Raw genomic sequence first — 14,618 nt, forward strand, 5'->3', positions numbered from 1 at the left:
AGTGAGTGTCTATTACTGAATTGGCACATACTGGGATGCTCTACAAAGCAACCATGTGCTGAGAAGTTTGAGTACAACATTCAACTTTGTTCCTTTTCCTCATTACTTTGTCCTTTTTGTTCTGATTTCAGACAAGTCAGCATGAAGCGGTGACTGTTCTGTTCCAGTGAATTAACTTTCCTCTTCCATTTGATACACACAATTTTCCATCCTTTTCTATGTTTGCACTTTGAACATAGGATACTAGACTAGGTGGACTGCTGATCTGACCCATTGTGGAAAGTTGCATTGGACAGGTGCCAGTAATAACTGTTTCATAGGCAGAACTGCTGGCAGTTGGTAGTTATTGAATGATCTGCCATTAGAAGTTTCTTTCTAATCCCTAATACTTACAAGTTTGCTAATGTCACTTCCAGAACTTTGTTTGTATTTACCATTTTCTTGTTATCTTTGCGACTGTCTAATCCTTTTTGAATCCTGATAACTGAATGATTTCCTGAAGCATATTCCACCTTTAGTTAACTGGAGACTCACTCTTACCTTCCATGTGTTCTGAAAGATAATGACACACTGGTGATTAATAACGTTGTGAAATGTATTTAACACTATATGAAGCAATATGTATACTTTATACTTTAAAGCATGTGGCGAAACAAGGAGAAACAGGTTCCCTCCCAGACAGGTGTAGGTTTCTTGGGATTTTGTTGTTGTTTGCTTTTTTTCAGATGAAGTTACTTTGAACAATATTATTACAATCTTCAGCCCTACGACTCAGTCATATGAGCCTGATCTGGCTAATTAAGTTATGGCCATCTCAAATTCTTATTGGTCTCCTGGCACAGAGTAATATAGCTTCAGCTTTGGCTGTCAGTCTTGCCTACACAATCCTATGTGCAAATTTCAGGAAGTCTCATAGGCCAACGTGTATATGGGGTCCAGCTACTCTCACTACTGCTCTTGGTCAGAGTTGTCGTCTCTAGTTCCATTCAGCTCAGGTGGAATAGGAAATACACAAATCAACATATCAAAGTGTTAGAATTCCTGTGAGGTATTATGTGGTTTGCTTGTCAGTTCTCAAGTGGAGATTTCTTATGGCATATCTTTTCCTTTTAATTCTTGAATATTGTACTCCATAGCTTCCTCCAGCTGTCATTCCAATGTGGGAGGCCACTGTGTATGTCTTAACCTAGTTCAATCCCTTAATAATCTTGTGGACCAAGTAAGAGGCATCAGTTATGGTTGACATCTGATCACCCAAACTGACCCATCATTTGCAATATCCAGTTAGCCAATCTTATATTTTAGAGCAATGGTGTTCTTTTGATTTGTAAAAAGTAGCTTCCCTCAGAGAAAAGCCTAACACAAGTGTCTTGGCCAGGTGGAAATTTTAGGCTCATCTAGTTGAGCCATACAACCACAAGAATCCAGGCACAACTTCCCTTCAAGATTGCATCAACATGTGGGGAATACCAAAGCATGTAGTGGATAGGTCAGATTAAATTGTTGCTTATCTGCTGATTTCAGGTGAAGTCAGCCAACACCAAAATAAGGAGCTTCTCATGTTCTACTACATGTGTACCAAAGAAAATTACCTGAAATTCAACAGGTATGTCAAATCAGGCTGAATGATGCTAGATCTGTAGGGGACACTGTGACAAAGACGTTCCTCTGGACTCAAAGTTGAAGCCTAGTACAGGTCTGTCGCATCTTACGCGCATTTAACATGCGCAATTTCAGCTTTACGCGGTCAGCAAAAAAAAAAAAAAAAAAAGAGAAAAATAACAATTTTAATATTGTATTGTAGTGCGGGCAATTCTGCCCGCCATTCAACTCAATGTAATTTTAACTATACGCGGTTTTCGCTTTACGCGCTAACTACAGAACGGAACCCCCGCGTAAGATGAGACCCCAGAACAAGGACACCTTAAACATTCATGGGCATAATGAGCAAATTCATCCCTAAATGATCAACTGAAGGATCCACTCAGAATATTCCTTGAGGACAGCACAGAGACAGATTGGTACTTAGCAAGAGAAGAGCTTTTAGTAATTTTAAGAGAGTCAAAGAAGCACCACTACTGAAATATTTTAAGACTAAGAGTCTGCAATCTCAGTCAACACAAGCTCATGTGTGGTGGAAGCAAAATGACTGCCTAGGAACATTTACTTCCAAAGCACTTGCTACCACAACACAAGTAGGGTAAGACTGAAAGAGCACTATTACCAATACAGCTTGGCTATTAGTGGTTTTGTGAGGATGCTTATACAGAAAAAATTGATTATTAGTGCAAAGTACTGCCTGACTTCAGAGAGTGACAAATTTTCACAAGTACTTGTGCAGTGCAGGCCCGTAACTATTTTCTTAAGGCAGGCATGCTTTCAGGCACCTATAGTTTTAAGCAAGGAGCTGCAGAAAGGGGAGCTTGAAATTAGTAAGACTCAGTGTTTCCCTTTTATTAAAAGGAAACAGAGTTTGACACACTCAGACACAGTAACCCAATTTTGCAACAGCTGGAGAATGTAGTTGTAAATTGCCCAGGTACTTCAATGCACACCTTACACTACAGAGATGAAATTACTGCATGTGATTGGATTCTGCACAAAGGACCCTGTATCATAATAGCACACAGCATGAGGTCAAAAGGCTAGATGTGACCCACAGTATCAATTTAGTATTGAGAAGTGAAGGACATGCTGGGCTCTGTTATTGAGGTCAGGCTTGAATGCTGCTATTGAGGATAAGGCATCAAAATGTGATATCTGCAGAAAGTACAAGAATAAATGCTAGACAGGATTCTTAACTTTATTTGGTCTGCAGCAAGGGCAATCAATTGGGAAAGGCTACATCTTATTAGTGGGCTAAGTTTTAATTGAGCTCTTGGGCAACTCATCGATCACTTCACTCAGATTGGAATCTCCAGTGAGCTAAAGGACTAGAGCTCAAATGGATTACCAGAAAAGTTAGTACGAAGTTAGTACATTTGATTTTTGCTCCTATGAGGGGAGGTTTTGACAGTTTTCAGTCAAACATGCAGGAAGCAGCAAGTTTTCTTTTGACTAATTTAACCATTTTGCCGCGGGGCCTCTAGAGAGGTTGTCACTGGCACTGATCGCCATTACTATTGCTGACCATCCCAATATTTGAGAAATGAAGCTAATTCAGGGTATTGCGTCTTGTATTGTTTAGGAATTCACTGAACCTAGTGGTGCTCTGTGTTCCATGCTTAGAAATCTACCATGGTAGAAGTATTGGTCTAGGTCTTGCATGGTTTGTGTAGAACTGCATGAATTACTGATTAAAAATAGTGAACAATTTTGTTCTGGGTTTTATTTAGTTGGGGCATTTAAGGTTTGTTTTTATTAAATAAAATTGAAGGAAATCTCAAAATAGGGAGTCGTTTCAAATGAAACAATCAAAATGTTTTGAAAGAGTCAGAATGAAATGTATGGTTTTTTTTTTTTGTTTTTTTTGGAGTTGGGCCCCAGAGACTAACAATTTTGGCAAAACTGATGTGAATTTGTGAAATGTTTGAGTTGTTGAATCTCTCCTTCTCCCCCCACAACAAGTTTAGGCCAAAAAAATTCACTCAGTCCTAGCTGTGTGCAGTTATTTAGACCCAACTGTGTCCCTGTGGACACTGCAAGATGGAGGTTCCTAGGGTTGTGTCTGGGACCGGAGATATTAGCTAGTGTCATTTGGTTGCACAATGCAAGGAGCAGCTTACATGCCAGAGGCTGTGCATGAACAGCCTAGGAGTGGGGGTTCTCACAGCAGAGCACGGTAAGGCTGGCTCCCAGAGTCAAGGATTGGAGTGACCTAAAAGATCACCGGTCCAGATAACACCAGGGGGGAACGTCACAATCACATGTCTTATGTTTGGCGTGTACTTGCTGCTTTTTAAAATCAAAACCACTAAGAGGCAGGTTAGCCAGCTGGAAAGATTATTTTGGAGACAAACTTTTGCAACCATCGTGTTTTTAGAAACTGTGAAAGTTGCCTTGATGAGAATTTTTTTTTTTTTTTTATGAAAGAGTTAGTTGTAGGACTCTTCTAGAGTTTCTTCTGTTGAATTTTCATATTTCCACTCCCTCCCCACTACTTTTATAACATTTATAACACTGTAAAAAGTGTATTTCATAATGAAAAATCGGTACCAAGCTATACAAAACCAAAAATCACTATTCAAATCCCTGTTACAGACAACCAGCTATACAGAAGATATGAAACTGCATTCTGGAGTATGCAAGTCCACCTGGGTATGGTAAGGACACATTTATAGCCAAGGTGAAGATATTCTCCTGGATTCTTCTCATGCCTGTCACTTACTTACTGGGAGACAGCAGAAATGTCTTATGTTTCTTTAGTCTGAATACTTCATTTAATAACACCAGAAAAATCAAAACAAATAAGCTATTCTCTAACCACTAAGTACTTAAATATTTCTTCAAATTTTATGGAAGCATAGGCAAATTTATATATTTTATTAATAACCATTTTCCCCATCAATATTGATGTTTACCCCCTGCTTTCCCACTAGTTACACTGGTGTAATTCCATTTGTTAGTGGTATTACTCCTAACTTACATGAGGGTAGGTGAGATGAACATTAGGCCCATCTGTCGAAATATTGAGATTTAGGGGTTTTAAATGAAATTTTTGCTTGAAATGCATTAGCTTGGCAACAAAATTACCTAGCCAACTTATTATGGGCAAAGGTGGGTCTTGGGGAAGAAATGTATCTATTACACTCATGGTATTATTTAAGCACTATCTCTTATCAATTTGATTAAAAACACAAATTCACTTAAAATAAGTTACTGGGGATTTGAAAGCTCTTGATTAACATTTTTGAGTTAACTCTCAGAATACTCATGTGATCCAAAGATTGTCATTTCCATTACAGAAGAAACTGCCGTGTGCATGCTCAAAAAACAAAACCATGTTTGTAAGGATCATGTTAGACGTAATGGCTGCAAGACCCAATTATAGCCATGAAAAATTCTAAGCCTTTTCATGTACCGCTAGATGTGAAACTGAACACAGGTCTTGGAAAGAGATATAACATATATAACACAGTAGATAGAAATGTGTCATTTTGCAGGAACATTACAAGGGGGGGGGGGGCATAAGTATTCAAGCCGGAGAGTTAATTTAATTCCTTCTAGTAGGAATTATTTTAGGGATGTTTTATAGCCTTATAATGAAGGTCAGACTAGATGATCACAATGGTCCCTTCTGCCCTTTGAATCATGTGGTGAGTGCAGGCAACAAGGAGAATAAAATGGAGATTATATCTATTCTTTTCCCTTCTCTGTTCATCTCCACAATAACAAGAGAAGGAAAAAATCTTAAAGGAACTCCTACCCCAAAAAACAGGCCTAGAGTAAGCCAAGCAACAGACGGATTAATCGTGTAGAATTCCCGATCTCCTTTCCATAAATGCCATGCTAAAAAATCTGTACTGATGTCAAAGAAAATAATAAGGGGCGGGGGGAGAATGTGGGATGTTGTCCCAGAAAAGTTGTAAAATATCCAATGGATTACAGAAAGGACTTTACACACATTGTGTATATTTAGCTGTGTGGGAGAAGTAGCCGATATGACAAAGTAGACCTGGGTATAAACTTTAATTTTCTTTATATTGAATGAATTTACACTGTCAACACATGAAGCACCTCTCTCCTTCTAGGTGGAAAGTTAAGAGGATTTAAGCCACAGCCTTACACAGAGTTGAGCTACAATAACTATTTTCTGGTCTCGTGGCTGTTGTCACATCATCCTTTCCTAAGACATTTATTTTAAGAAATGCGGACAGGATTTATGAAGATGTGTGGGTGAATGATAATGGATGTTGGTTAGGGCATTAGTTGTACTCGTGAATGTGTCAAGGCCGTCTAGTGTAGGCTGGTGCATCTTGTACCTTCTAGCCATTATTCTGAAGGGGGAAGCTAGGGCAGCTTCATCAAAATTGTCCCTTGTTTATCCCCCCCCTCCTTTTTTTTTTTTTTTGTAATATATTTTTGGAGCCCACATTGCTTGCAGTAGCAATGCAAAATATGGTAAAGGAATTGCCAGTTTAAGATAGACTTTCATAACTGATCAAAGGTCAAGACATGGGAAATAATTGTCCCTTTCTGCCCCACCCTGATGTGGTCTCAGCCGGAGTATTATATCCAGTTCAGATATGCTTTGAATACTTTTAAGAAAGAAGTGGACGAACGATAGAGAGTCCAGAGGAAAGCAACAAATGTGATAAAAGGTTTACCTGACCTCTGAGGAAAGGTTAAAAAATTGTGCATGGTTAACAGCCTTCTTTTTTCAAGATTATTATGTCTCCCCTCAATCTTCAAATATATCCTGGCTGTAATAAGAAGGATTGTGATCTGTTGAGAAATTAACCTTGGCATCCTTTACAGTTTCCAATATTTTTATCTGAACTCCGCTATTCATTTAAATTATCAATTGAATTTTTTCCATTTGCTGTCTTAAGCTAAATTAGTGTTGCTGTGCACCACTTAATAGTTGTCCTATTCACACTTCAGTGATGAGGCTGCACTTCACTGATGACATGATTGAGGCACCCAAAATTAATGGACTATCTTGTGCATTTTCCCTGTGATCACTGTTCCTTGGCTGTAAAATATGGGACTTATCTTTCCATCTGGAATCAGAAAATAATTTTGAAGAGAGAAATGTATTTCCAAAGTTGGTAAATGTTTTCTAGCTATCTGTTCTCATGACGGTAGGACAAGAAGTAATTGGCTTACTCTGCAGGAGGGGAGAGTTAGGTTGGGTATTAGGAAAACTTTCTAATTATAAGGACTGTTAACTTGTGGAATAGGCTTCCGAGGGAGGTTATAGAATCCCCATCATTTGAGGTTTTAAGAAGAGGTTGGACAAATACTTGTCAGGAATGGTCTAGGTATACTTGGTTCTGCCACAGTACAGGGCCCTGGACTATAGATCCCTTACAGCCCTGTATTTCTATGTTGTCATTAAAAATCCTAAAGCTGTTTTGTTAGAGTTCATATTCCAAATATAGTTTAATAGATTAGCAAAATGAGCAATTTAAGTAAAACCCTTTCAAATCTATTTTAATCGGAGACACTTTATTTAAGGTAACTAGTTATAACCAAGCATACAAGGTAATAAAAATGAATGAAACGAAAGGTAAGAAAACAGCAGCATAACTGCAAACCCTGTAGTTTTTATTGCTTGAGGATGTATAGTGACCTGCAACTGCAGGAATTATTAGAATAATTTTAGTTTAATGGCTCAAACTCGGTCTAAACTGAGCTCTCAAACGGATGCACTCTGGGTATTTCCCAACACTCTGTTGCACCAGCAGATGACAAGTGGTGGTTTTCTTGTTCAACCTGTAGTCTGTATCAGGCCCCTTGCTATCAGAATATGGGACTTTAGTAGATTATGGCAGGAATCTTATTAGAATATGTAACCATTTCAATAGCTTTTTAGGAGTGTAATTCATCTCATAAGAGATGAACTCCTTAAGTTTTACTATTGCTTATGCAGTAGCATAAGCATAGAACTTATTAATTAAACATCCTATTTGTTGACTTTTACAATAGACTATTTTCCTGCTTCCCATATAATCTAAAATAGAATTATTGTAACCATGTCTTTTTTGTTTCTTATTTTCCACATGCATTGTTCTGATAATTGAAAAATGTAAACCAAATGCAACCTTTTAAAGTGACCTTTATATTTTGGAAAGCCATTATCGTGCTGCAAACGCAGCAGTAATCAGTTTCACATCACATTAAGTGCTTTGTTGAAGGCATTTTCTATTACTAAATCAAATTATCCATTTTGGATTATAGTGAGGGACAGTAACTCAAGAGAGGTATTTGCTTGATAGTTTCCAATTTCTCATTGACCTCCTGGTGTAGAAAATAGTTTGAGATACAATCAGAATCTAAGCGCAGTGACCTTGTGTGGTAGGGTCAGCCTCTGCAGCACCCCCTTCACACCTGTCGTGGCATTAGTCACCCTACTGTCCCATGCAGTGATATCTCTAGCAAGGTGCTGGTAACAAACTTAGGCAATAGTCCCAAGTGCAACATAAACAAAAGGTCTGCTACTGCTCCTGGGCTCAGCTCTCTCCTGTTCTCCTACAGAGCAATGACTAAGGGCTTCTCTCCTCTGGGAATTTCCCCTTTCCCAGAGCCTGTCCCTGGTGTCGGCCTCCTACTTACAGGCCTCCTCAATCTTTCTCCAGGCAGATGACTGGGAGTTACCCTTCTTCAGGGCCTACCCAGGAGCCAACTGCCTTTCTGCCGCTCCCCTCCTTCCAACTGAGATCTCTCAAACCTTTGTAGACATCCCAGGACTCCTTCTCACGTGGATCTAATAATTAAAGAGAGCCGTCACACAGGCTGAACTTCCTCCTAGGCCTATGCCGAACCAAGACAACAATGCAATATCGCAACAGAACAACAACTGAACACTAAGACACAGCCCCACCTATTTGTGGAGATGCTGACTGCTGTGATTATTACATAACTCACTTAAAACTAGACTTTTCACTGGTGGGCACTAATTGTGTGTGCCTCATTTTCCAGGTGCCCAACTTGAGATACCTGGGACTTGGTTTTCAGAAGTGCACAACTGCAGCTCTTGTCAATAGAAGATAGAAATCCTCCATCCGTAAGGCCTGGTAAAAATTAGCAGATTGGGAGTCGTGGGTTTGTTCAGCCTTGGACTCACTGCATGGCCTGGGCAAGTCACTACCTTTCTGTCAGATTTCTATCTGAGAAATGGGAGTGACTATCTATTTACTTCACAGCAATCAGGGCCGGCACCAGGCACCCAAGCACTTGCTTGGGGCGGCACCTGGTAAGGGGCGGCGGGGGGAGCGCGGCGCAGCATTCCGCGGGGAGGTGCGCTCCGGCGGCGCGGCACTGGGGGAGCGGCCTCCGGTTGCGCGGGGTGCGGCGCTGGAAGGGGGTTCCAGTGGCGCTCGGCGGGGGGTGGGGGTGGGCTCCGGCGGCGTGGCGCTTGGCGGGGGGGGCAGCGCGGGGCTCGGCGCTCGGGGGTTCCGGCGCGCAGCACTCGGGGGGGGGGGGGGGTGCGGCACGGGCGCAGTGCTGGAGGGGGGTTCCGGTGGCACTTGGCAGGGGGCGGGGGTGGGCTCCGGTGGCATGGCGCTCGGCGGGGTGGGGCATTGCGGGGCTCGGCACTTGGGGGGGGTGGGGTTCCGGCGGCGCTTGGCGCAGGGGCGGCGCGGGGGACGGCGCTCTGGGGGGGGTTCCGGCGGCGCTCAGTTGGTGGGGGGGCGGCGCTTTTTTTTGCTGCTTGGGGCAGCAAAAAAGCTAGAGCCGGCCCTGACAGCAATATTGTAGAAATGCTTACTCTGAAGAGCCATTCCATTGTGGTCTCATGTTGGTCACCCATTCACTGAGGCACCCAAAACTAATGTACCAGCTTGTGCATTTTCATTGTTCCCTACCTGTAAAATAGGGAACTTATCCTGTCTGGAATCAGAAAGTAATTTGAAGAGAGAAATGTATTTGTGTTCATGAGGCACTCAAAGTATAGTGAGGAGTGCTATAGGAAAAACCCACAGGGAAAATTAATAATGTCAGATATATTTTAGGATTTGGATGGTGTACAGTAAATAAGTCAAGGCCACACACTAATGGATAGAAAGGCATATTGAATAGCTGCCTTGTTCTAAGAACCTCATCCATCCTGCATACTGAGTGAGGCATGGGTCCTGTGGAAAAGTGTGTGATCGTCTCATTAAAAATGCTTGCATATGCAGAAAGGATCAGAATTCCTGACTCCTCTCAATGCTTGACTTTGTCAAGCTAATACATTTTTAGTGTAGTTTCTTGTATGTCACTACCAAGTTTTAAAAGAAAAATCCTAAAAAAGAGAGCTTACTATATTCAGCTAAAATAACAAGAATTGATACCTATGCAGACAGATAAGTCATTTCTGGTTTTAATGGGCAGGGAGGCAGTTAAATTGCTGAAAAGGATTTGGGGATTGAGGTGGATAATCCAGCAGAACATGAGCTCTGTGTGACACTGTGGCGAAAGAGCTAATGTGATCATGGGATGCATAAATGGGATAATCTTGAGTAGGAGCGGAGAGGTTTTTTTACCTCTATGTTTGGCACTGGTGCAATCGCTGCTGGAATACTGTGGCCAGTTCTGGGGCACACCATTCAAGAAGGATGTTGATAAACTGAAGCGGGTTCAGAGAAGAGCCACAAGAATGATGAAAGGATTAGAAAACCTGTTTTAGTAATAGACTCAAGGAGCTCAATCTATTCATTTTAACAAAGAACTAAAGGGTGCCACAGTCTAAAAGTATCTACACGGAGAACAAATATTTAATAATGGGTTCTTACATCTAGAAGAGAAAGGTATAACATGATTCAATGGCTGGAAGCTAGACAAATTCAGGTGGAAGTAAGGCATAACATTTTAACTGTGAGAGTAATTAGCCACTGGACCAATTTACTAGGTATTGCGGTGGATTCTTCATCACTGAATTTTACAATCAAAATTGGAGGTTTTCCTAAAAGATCTGTTCTAGGAATTATTTTGGGGCAGTTCTATGGCCAGTGTTACACAGGCGGTCAGGCTAGAAGTTCACAATGGGCCCTTCTGGCCTTGGAATCAGTGAATCTATAAAGCTTCTCCACACTACGAGTTTGAAACACCTAAGTCTCAACATCATTTTAAAATGGCTTAGATATTGACAAACGTTATGGAGTCTTTCACCTCTATTACCAGTTCAAATAAGGCCCAACTGGAGCAGAGTCTGAAAGCCATTACCATCAGAAGGCCACTAGCATCCCCCTCTCCTAGAATCCTCCATGCCACCCTTTCTGCGGCTTCCAAATTTCCACCCCATGCCTGAGACTTCCCCTACCCACCTTAAGCTTTCTGTCAAGCGGGGTGGGGGAGGAATTACTTCTCCCTCCTGGGCCAGACAAGCTTCTTAGCTGCAGCCTGTCTGAACTGCCAAGGAAGGGGTCCAGAAGTAGGAGCTGAGCTAGCTGCAGCCTTCTGCCAGCCCAGCAGGGAGACAGAGCATCTCCTAATGGCAGAAAGCTCCAACTTAGATGCTTTGCACCTACTGAGCCAACTGTTTTGTCTATTCAGGAACAAGAGAAGAGCTCTAGGCACTTCAGTCTCCTTCTCTTTCATACCTCTCCTCAGCCAGCCAATAGGCAAAATCAATTGTTCTCCATCGCCAGAGACAAGGTTTAGGGGAAATATTCCTTCCCATCCCCTCAATAATTAACTCAATGGTGGATTCACAAAACTGATGACCCATTAGACTGTCTTTATAGAGACCATAAACTAAATAGTTATGAAGAATACTTCACCCCTAGGGGTACTCCTTCACAATCAGGATTAAAGCAAACTAAGCTATTTCCAAGTGGTGAAGTTGATACCACATATCTTCTATGCATAAGTAATACCAATTTATTATTTTGCCAAAGCACTAAAGCCACTTACTTTTTTTTCAAAATAATTTGAGATTAGCTAGTATGACAAATGTGAGTACTGAAAAGCTATAAAAGTTAAGTGTGTATATTTTGGGAAAACATAGCTATTAGATAGGATTAGATCCCTAGTCTAGCTATCCATCTCTATTACTGATTTGCTGGTACATAATCTTGAGCAAGTAGCTTAAATTTTTTCCATTTATTAACCGAAGATAATACTTGCCAACCATTATACAATCCTTTAAAAATACGGAAATAAAAACTAAATGTTAAGAAAACGTTTATTTGGAACAAATAGCATAGTGAATTCTCTTCATACCACTTCCCCTAGTGAGCATCATTGTCCGCTCCTTACGTTTTATGGTGAAACCTATTGGATGTAAAACCGCCATTTCTTATATTCCTCAGACATTCATGCCACTGCAATTATATTCTACTCTTTGACCTTTAAAAACATGGTAGAGCTTTTTTAATATTACCCCACTTTCCTGATACTTTCACTAAACCCCTCATAGTATATCCTGTCACTTTAAAGCATCTAAATTCCTCATAAAGAGACTTTTTTTCCTGGGCAGACTCCCTGCATTCTCCTATCAGGTGATGAACTGTTTAGTGAACCTCTAGTGTCTATTGACTTTTCGTACACATAGGATTTGCCCCCTCTCATAGGAACTTTTTGGGGATGGCCCTTTAAACTTGGCAGAGAGCAGTACCTGCAATCCTAAAGTAAGTGTTTTGCTGTAGGCTGCAATTTTCTTCTTTTCCTGTTGGTAAGTAATTTAAACTTAATTTTTTTAAATATTTCTGAGGCAGTGGAATATCCCCAGAAGTGGTGTTAGCGTTGCCTATCGTTCTACTGAACGCAGTTTAGTTAATCACTGATTAGTTGTTATATTCACAACTTTAAACAAGTTAACTCGTGCTAGTGTACCTGGGAGGCTCTTAAGAGACAGTTGAATTAGGTGAGCTGCAAGTTTGGTCTTCTCACCGCTATACACTAGCTATAAGGTGATGTGGTATGGTGGGGAGGGCTACGTGTGAAACGGAGCCAAAGAAAGGCTGTTGAATGAACAAACAGTTGTATGGCTACTTTTGTATAAATACAATTTAAAAAAATGGCAAGAAAACAGTTAGACCATAAAATAGCTAACTTCACAGTTCTGATCATGAAGCTGATGAAAATCTTCATGCAACCAGTGGGCTGGGCATGTTTGTGCCTCCTGTGGAAAGTATGACTTTTTTTTTCTTTTTCTTTCTGCTTCATTAGATGTGGTTCCAGTTGCTAATATGATACCTTGTCTGATTTTAAAACTAATTTTAGGGTTGCAGAACTTGGGTTCACTGGGTAGTAGGAAGGAAAAGAAAAAAAGTTCTAAACAAAACAGCAACAGTAAGCTGGCGTTTGACTGCTATATCTCTTAGCTTATATTGTGCTGCTAGAACACATGAAAGGATAGATATCAATTAAACAGGTATAGTATTTAGCCAAATGGATGTTTGCTAATCAGGGGCGGCTCCAGGCACCAGCGCAACAAGCGCGTGCCTGGGGCGGCAAGCCGCGGGGGGCAGCATGCTGGTCTCCATGAGGGCGGCAGTCAGGCAGCCTTCGGCGGCGTGCCTACAGGAGATCCGCCGGTCCCGCGGTTTTGGCGGTAATTCGGCGGCGGGGACGCCGAAGGCGTGGGACCGGCAGATCACCTGCAGACATGTTGCCGAATCTGCGTGACCAGTGGACCTCCCGCAGGCACGCCGCCAAAGGCCGCCTGACTGCCGTGCTTGGGGCGGCAAAAAACATAGAGCCGTCCCTGTTGCTAATGCAAAAATAGTTTCATTGCTCTTAAGAGACTACATATGGGCCAGCATTATTAGCTCACTTTCAAGTCTGCCAATCACCTTCCTCAATGGATGTAACTATCGCTTTTTTGATTGTCATGTATCTAATGCTCAGTGGAGACTTTAATAGTTCAGAGGGATCTGTGCTGCTTGGTTTTGCTTTATTTAACCTATAGACATAATTGTTGATGTTCTTGGGCATACATGAGTCTGTTTTGCATTGCTATTTTCTGGTCCTGGAAGCAAGGATGAGTTCTTCTGTGGAGAAACATTATAGTTGTATTTAAAGCATGGACAGAGAAGTAAGATAGGGGGTGGCAGGCTCTGAGACTCCCTATAGGAATCTTCTGTTGATTCAGCCTTGGCTTTGGTGCTAAAATGCTGCATTAAAATTCAAGGTAATGACTATTCGCTCATGTTGGCAGGTGAGTTCTATTAATTCCAACTCCAGATATAAAGGAGTTTCTTTGGATAGTGACCTGATGGAGTTACCACAGGGAAACACTAGAAACAGCCAATCTTAAAGTTTGGATATTAGCTCAAGGTCTCTGTGCAGTTCTGAATATGGGGTGAGGAATTACTTTATCTCAATCCTAAGAGATGCTGGGTTACTGAGTATAATGGGGTGGGCACAAGCATCACTTTCTCCTCCTTTTCTGTAAATCCCCTTGTGAATCTAGCCTGAAAATTTGAAATATTTTTGGTTTGAAAAAGTCAAAATGTTTGTTTTGACACTTCAAAAAAATTGTTTTTTAAAGTTTCTGCTGGAAAACGTCACCCAACTCTAGTGTACACACACATATAGTTTTATGTCTGGGCTCACTCACTGTTCCCCAAATTGAAAATCAATCCATGCAGGCTACATTTCAGTTACTTGAAGTTCCTGGAGATAAACCTATGGTTCTGAGTCTGCCTTTTAGCCTTATGTCATCTTTGCTGCTTCCAGGTGCACTGTGGCAGATTACTGCTATCTTCAGGCTTTCTACTGCTGCCCATCACCATACCTGAAATTAACTAGGAGCCAGGAGAGGGTCTCATTGGCCTATTGGAATCCAGAACTCCTTTTACTTGCATCCACTCCAACAAAAACATTGTTCCTTTTGCAAAGGTCTCCAAGTCTGGATCAGACCAACTAATAGCTTCTCTTTTACTGAGCAAATGTATCAATACCCTGTTAGTTTGGGTCTGTCTCATTCTATACAGTAACTCCTCATTTAAAGTCGTCCCAGTCAACGTTGTTTCGTTGTTATGTTGCTGATCAATTAGGGAACATGCTCATTTAAAGTTGTGCAATGC

This window comes from Malaclemys terrapin, chromosome 5 (genome assembly GCF_027887155.1).
Source record: "Malaclemys terrapin pileata isolate rMalTer1 chromosome 5, rMalTer1.hap1, whole genome shotgun sequence".
Classification (NCBI taxonomy): domain Eukaryota; kingdom Metazoa; phylum Chordata; order Testudines; family Emydidae; genus Malaclemys; species Malaclemys terrapin.